The 6,628-nt window shown below is 41.0% G+C and overlaps 1 protein-coding gene across 1 annotated transcript in view; it reads right to left on the reverse strand.

Moving 5' to 3' along the window:
• The window catches only part of LOC117111967 (serine/threonine-protein kinase TBK1-like), a 75,228-nt gene that overhangs the window by 67,868 nt on the left and 732 nt on the right, over positions 1 to 6,628 (reverse strand). The window lies entirely within an intron of this gene.

A 6,628-nucleotide genomic window follows, 5' to 3' on the forward strand; every position in this document is an offset into this window, starting at 1 on the left:
ACATAGGCCTAGCCACCGGAGGCCAGGCCCTAGAATGTAAAGTTTGTTTGTGTTGGTCTGAATGCGTTCGTTGATTGCGATCGGGAGTAATCAGTTTTGGATTACTACCGATTACATCGCAACCGATCGCAAGAGAGTGTAGTCTGAATAGGGTATAAGACCAACACAAACAAACTTTACATCTCCTTCCATAGAGATATAATAAGAATACTAGAGCGCTAACCGCAATGTATTTGATGTTCGAAATACACAGAACTGTGTGTGTACCATCCAAGATGGCTGCCATAGATTTAGCCAATCAAATTTCGGTAAGCACCATCGTTTGCAATTGCGCCCTCAATTTACTCAGAAAGTTCAGTACAGCTAGTTACCCGTATGTTTGAAACTCGAGCGTTGCGGTGTTTGGGTGTAATTAATGTACACGATTTTAATTTTCATTCCTTGGTAGTTTATTTTTGAATAAGATGCTCCACTTGGCCTCGTTTTAGCTACAATAGTTTAATAATTTGTTATTACCATTACTCATTATCATTAATGAAATAATAGTCAGTCAGAGCTGGTCAGAGGGCTTATTAATATGTAATAATATGTATACTAAGCCTGAAGGTGGCGCTTTACGACACGGCCATCTTGGATGGTACACATACCTAACTCTGCATTGCTGCGCCATCTTGTCAGCACTCTAGTGTCTCCTCAATAAAACTGCAAAAGGTCCCACTGCTATGATTTTGTATGCATGCAATGGAACGTTAAAAAAGTACTACCGTGAAATAGGGGGCGCCCTATTCGAACTCGAATAGAGTTGTTTGAAACTCGAACATGCACGCACGCAGCACACGTTCGATCATCGAACGTCTTGCCACCCCCCTAAAGGCTGCGTTTAGGCTACGTTCGGACCTGAGAGGTACGCCAGGCATATCTAACGCCGGATGTACGTTAATTTAGGCAGGCTCAGGTCTGTATTGAAGATTATGAGTGAGCCCTCTATTGTATGATACATAGAGTAAGGACACATGAGCCTTAAGGTAGTTGATAACAAAATACCAATAAAGAAACATACAAGAAAGTCAGAATAACTATATATTATTGTCTACAACATATCATTACAAGGTCGACAAGGAACTCAACTTAACCAAAGATACTAGAAATACAAGATAGAGATCTCGCATTGTAAAAATGAGGCGGAAGTCGTGCCCAACGTATGCGGCGCCCTTCTTTTTAACCATGCAAGTTTCCTATACTTCGTGCCCAACGTACAGGGCGCCCTTCTGTTGCTAAATATATCCAGACGCAAAAGGCGCCCTTCCTTTTCCACTAATGGAGGAAAACTTTTTCACTAAGAGTGCGTCCGGCCATGCGATTCTGCGCTGTATTGTTGTTTTATTCTTTACTGATTCATGGTTATGCTTTAATTGTTTTGTGTATTATTTGGATAATAGCAACGATTTCTACCGCCACCAAAGAGGTTATGTATTCACCGATGTCACTGTCTGGGTGTCAAAGATCTTATTAACACAAGATAGCATTCACCGCGATTTACGCGTAACAAATAGAAGCGTCGGTCAAGGTTCAAAAGTTTCCCATTTAGCAAGAGGGCGCCATTCATACGCTAATTACCGAAGAGAAAAAGTAATCAGTTTTGGAAGAGGGCGTCCTATCTGTTGCCATGGATCTGAGATGGTTCCTGTTCTGCTGTTCAATTGATACCCTAAGGTAAAGTCGCGCGGTGTACTGTATGGTCAGAGCGGTCAAGGGTCAAAAGTTTCCAATTTAGCAAGAGGGCACCATACATGCCTTATTACAGAATTTGCACTCGTAAATCGCGGAGAACGCTATCTTGTGTTTATAAGATCTTTGCTGGGTGTCTATTCCAGTTTAGGGGGCGTCCCATTTTTCGTATTCCCACCATGCATTTCGGTGGAACACGGTGGAACACTTTTTTTGTGTGGAGGACTCTATCTTGTATTTCTAGTATCTTTGACTTAAGGCCGGTTCCCACTGAACGCGATCAAGCGAATTTCGCGTCGAAATGTGGCGCGCGCGGCTGAATCGAAGACGCGACTGGCGTTTCCAATGTGAACATGCAAACGAATTTGTAGTCGAACACGCGAACGCCCAATATTCGAACTTCGACGCGGTGTTCGCGGAGGCTTCGTCTGCGAATTCACAAGAGTTGATCCAAGACAAACTTTTTCGAATTCGCGGCCGATGGACCAATCGCAAGGCTTAGATTCAATTTATGTCAAAGATCAACAATAAAGTCACGAACATTGTCAAAACAATGTACAGATGTGCGAACGATGACCGACGAGTCCGTTTCATGCAAACTCTGTGGAACAATATTAGGCTACCCTTGTTTAGGTCTGTGACAAGGGAGCAAAGAAAATATGTGACAATGCGGATTTGCAGAGACGAGTTGAGTTATCTCCTCTTTCTACCAGTATTAGGCCTGTCCAGCCTAGGCCTCTGATACCCTGCACACCTGAGACCTACCGTAGGGTAGGCTAGGCCTACTATCTACCCTTAGGAGGCCTAGCTCTAGGCCTTGAATAAATATGAACTAAAAAAACTGTTTATATTCACTCTTTTGATTCATTATAGAGTTCTGGGAATGTTAATCCTGAGGATTTTATCTGATTCGTCTCACAGCCCTTCTCCTCTGTCTATCAATGCGATAACAAAATCACTTCTCTGTTGCCACCCGCCATTTCGAGTTTTTGCGCGCGGCCAGCAGTGGGAACAGGCAAGCGAATCATTGGAAGCGAGACATTCTTTACCAAAAGTCAACTCTTGTGAACTTTGCGCGATTCTCTTCGCTTGCCGCGTGACGCTCGACGTTTTCGCTTGACAAGATAATGGGAACCGGCCTACTCGTCGACATGAGCGCTCTGCGCAACTGAAAGGATCTGAACAGAACTGACCGCAATTGAAAGGAACTGACAGTCGCGCATATTTGTCGACATGAGTCAAGTTGAGTTTGAGTTGACTTTTGCTCAAAGTCGACATGAGTTTAGTTCCTTTTAGTTGCGCGGAGCGCTCATGTCGACGAGTTAAGTTGAGTTGAGTTGCCTGAGCCTGCCTTTAGTCTATGGCGTAACTAGCGAGATGTCCAGGCTGGGCGATTAAGAGCGCTAGCGTAAAACGCCTTTCACATCTATTCAGGTTCCAGTTCAGGCTCCGTTTTCATTTCCGGTTCCTCGTCCAGTTTTTGTCGATTCTGTTCAAATCTGCGTTTTCCGTTCCGGTCTGGCATCACGCTGACGTCACGCGTTAGGAGGAACAATTGCGTCGCGAGTTGTGTCGTATTGTTTATATTTTGAAAATCTTTTAATTACATTTTTTCGAACTATTATTCGTAAGTTACTTTAATTTTTAGCATCATATTCTATATAAGTAGAATTTATTATAGTTCAAAATACAACACAGCTTACATTAGGCCTATGTAAACATATATAAAGAACAGTACCGTTAATGGTAATAGAATACTCGAGCGTCACGACATTGCGAAATCCCTGCTCTTGTTCGTATCGAACTCGAGTCGAGTCAATCCGAGGCGGTCCGAGTGGAGTTAAGTTTCATGCAAATGTTTCGTACGGAAAAAAATCGCACACGGTACGTAAGCCTAGGTCTACCGATGGCAAGTTTGTTGACCTCTGCATTAGTAACCTACATAATAGTCTAGATTTTGGTTCCTTATATGTTTTGGACAAATAATATGAATACCTGATGCGATACATAATGGTTGACTATGATGTGTGAAGAATTCTGATTGGTCAGAAGCCTTAGGTTTCAAATCCGGTCGAAAAAAATCGCTCCAGGACCCACTCGTTCCGGTTGCCGGATGCCAGGTGTGAATAGAATACGTCTTCAGCGTTATAAGAATAGAAACTGGAAACGGAACCAGAATAGATGTGAAAGGAGCTTAAAGCCCCATTCCCGGCAAAATTTCACTAAAAACTGACTTTTTTAAAGAAAATATTCATTTGCATTACTCCAATTATTATAAATCATGGAAAAATATTGGCATGAATTTTAGTTTTACGCAAAAGAATAAAAAAAAAGAAGAGAAATACAGACTATTTCTCATAAAATATTACCATTTTCTGGACGAATTCATCGCTACTAGGCAAATTCAGAGGTTGTAGATCGCATCCACTGGAATACTCTCGCTTTTATGTATACTTTTATACAGTCAATTAAGTGCGCCCTCTCTAATGAGATTATGTATATATGTTTGTTCAAGTGTCAAAAGCTCAGTCAGAATCAGTTTTTTAACAAATTTGAAATAATTCCTATGAAATATTATATTTTACAAGTGTCAATACTAGCAACGGAAAATATCATGTCGGCCGTTTTTATGTGTGATAACAGAACCTAAATCGAGGTAAGGCTAGGCCTAGCCCAGCAGCAGGCCTAGCCTAGCAGCGTTGGATAGGCTAATGTTTTCGGCGCCTACGATATTTCTTCTCACGACCTATCGCAAAATCAAAATGAAAAATTCATCCGCATTTATTTTTTGTGTGGAACACAAAAAAAAAAAAATCAAATTTCAGTCTTATTTTACTTTTTTTTCATTCTTAGGAATGTCTAAATTCAGTTAAACTAGTAATTCCGTATTATATTTATAAATCTTTATAACATTAGGCCTATACAAAAATTAGATTTTTCTTAAAAACTGAAATTTTGCCGGGAATGGGGCTTTAAAGCTGGTTTTCCACTAGGCGAATTTATTCGCGCGAATCAAAGCGTCCGTTCGCTTCCTGTGCTCTGATTGGTTGCTCATTTTTTCGCTTCGCAAAAACTCTGATAGGAATGTGAATGTGCATGCGCATAAACTGACGCTTTCGATTCGGGCGAATAAATTCGCCTAGTGGAAAACCGGCTACGTTCACATCAAGCCCGGATCCCGGTCCGGAGTCCGGAGAAAAAATCGTGGAAAATGGGTTCAGTGGAAAATAATAAGACTGTTCACTTCAAATTCGTACGATTTCCAATCCGGACTCCTGATCCGGACCAATGAATCTGAGAGCCATTTGTATCCTGAAGTCGTACGTTTTTTTTCTCGGACCAATCAGCAACACGCTTGGTTGGTTCGAACCAATCGAACGCACGCATACTTGGTTGCGAACATTTTTCGCTTCGCAAATAATAGAAACAGTTCGAACTACCAATTTCACTGAAGCGAAAACTCTGATAAACATGTAAATACGCATGAACGACGCTTTCGATTCGCGCGAATAAATTCGCCTAGTGGAAAACCGGCTTAAGTATTCGCTCGAAATATTCGTATTCGTATTCGCGCATTTTATTTTATGTTTACATCTAGGCTTATTTTGATTGGTCAAATCCTGGATGAGTTCAAAATCACTGATGCGCGACTGTCGTAAATCAGTGGCGTACGCTAATCTGGGGTTTGTTGCTGGATTACCGTACGATAGTGATTGCGCGATATTGCGTTTGCGCCCAAGATACCATCACTCGATTAACGATGCTCTGATTTCCATTGACTCACTGAATAGTGATTGACTAATATCGAAGACCAGCCATGCGGAAATTCTAAGTACGATGCGATTGGCCCGACTGTGACTTATCCTAGGAAAAATTAGGGTGTATATAGAAGGTCCTGACTTAAGAAATGCTAAATAAAACGGAGAAACTGTACTACTATATTTTTTTAATTTGTTTTAGCCAGGGTATGCACTGCATATATTTGCTTGCCTTGTACATACCCTACAACGCTTAAATTTGCTATTGTGACAACTGTGTGGTGGCGTCAGAATAGCCAATTTAACACTGGAATGGAAGCAATGCTTCCAAGAGTATGTGCGCATGCTCTTCTCACAAATCGGGACCTCCACTGTCTATCGGGTAATTTATCTATAAGCTAATCTGAATCAATTAAAGTTTAAATATATTTACATACATATGAGCGGTATAGAAGAATCTTTGAATTATTATTATTTGAATTGAAATTTGTTAAAATACAGGAATAAGAATTCTTTTGAAGAGAAGACAACCATGCCGGTATTAAAATAACATGCATTGTATTTTAACTAGAACGCAACCTGATTCTGTATATAGTAGGCTTATGAACTTTTCCTATCACTAGCAGGCCCTAGCATCAATGGCGGGTCTTGAAATGGAAAGGAGCTGATGGTGTTAGGAAGGTAAAGTGGGGGATCGGTGATTATGAAGGGATAACGATAGCAACTGGGGAATCGAGTATTTTTTTTCAGGGGTAGGGGGAGGACGTGCGGCCCTGTACATCCTAGATATGCCAATACCTAGCATACCCTGCAATTGACCCTACAGTCCGCCACTGAGGGAGAGGGTGTCTACAGGCCGAATAGTTTAAGGGTACCGTATTGCTTCCAAAATGTTAATTAGTTCATAAAAGGTAAAACATAAGTGAAAAGGTGCAGGAAATAAATTAGGTATAGGACAGTGCACGTGTTTTGAAAGAGTGATGGTCACAGTTATCTAGCAATATTTCTAGAAAAGGTATACCGGTACGTTGTTTTATTTCCATGGATAACGTAATTTGATGGACTGAGGTCGAAACTTGTATTATAATAATAAAGTAGAATCAGTGTTGCTGCGTACAAGCACTAGATGTATATCTGTCTCT

The sequence above is a fragment of the Anneissia japonica genome, unplaced genomic scaffold (genome assembly GCF_011630105.1).
Source record: "Anneissia japonica isolate Jap-2015-1 unplaced genomic scaffold, ASM1163010v1 scaffold284828_len130523_cov99, whole genome shotgun sequence".
In the NCBI taxonomy this organism is placed as follows: domain Eukaryota; kingdom Metazoa; phylum Echinodermata; class Crinoidea; order Comatulida; family Comatulidae; genus Anneissia; species Anneissia japonica.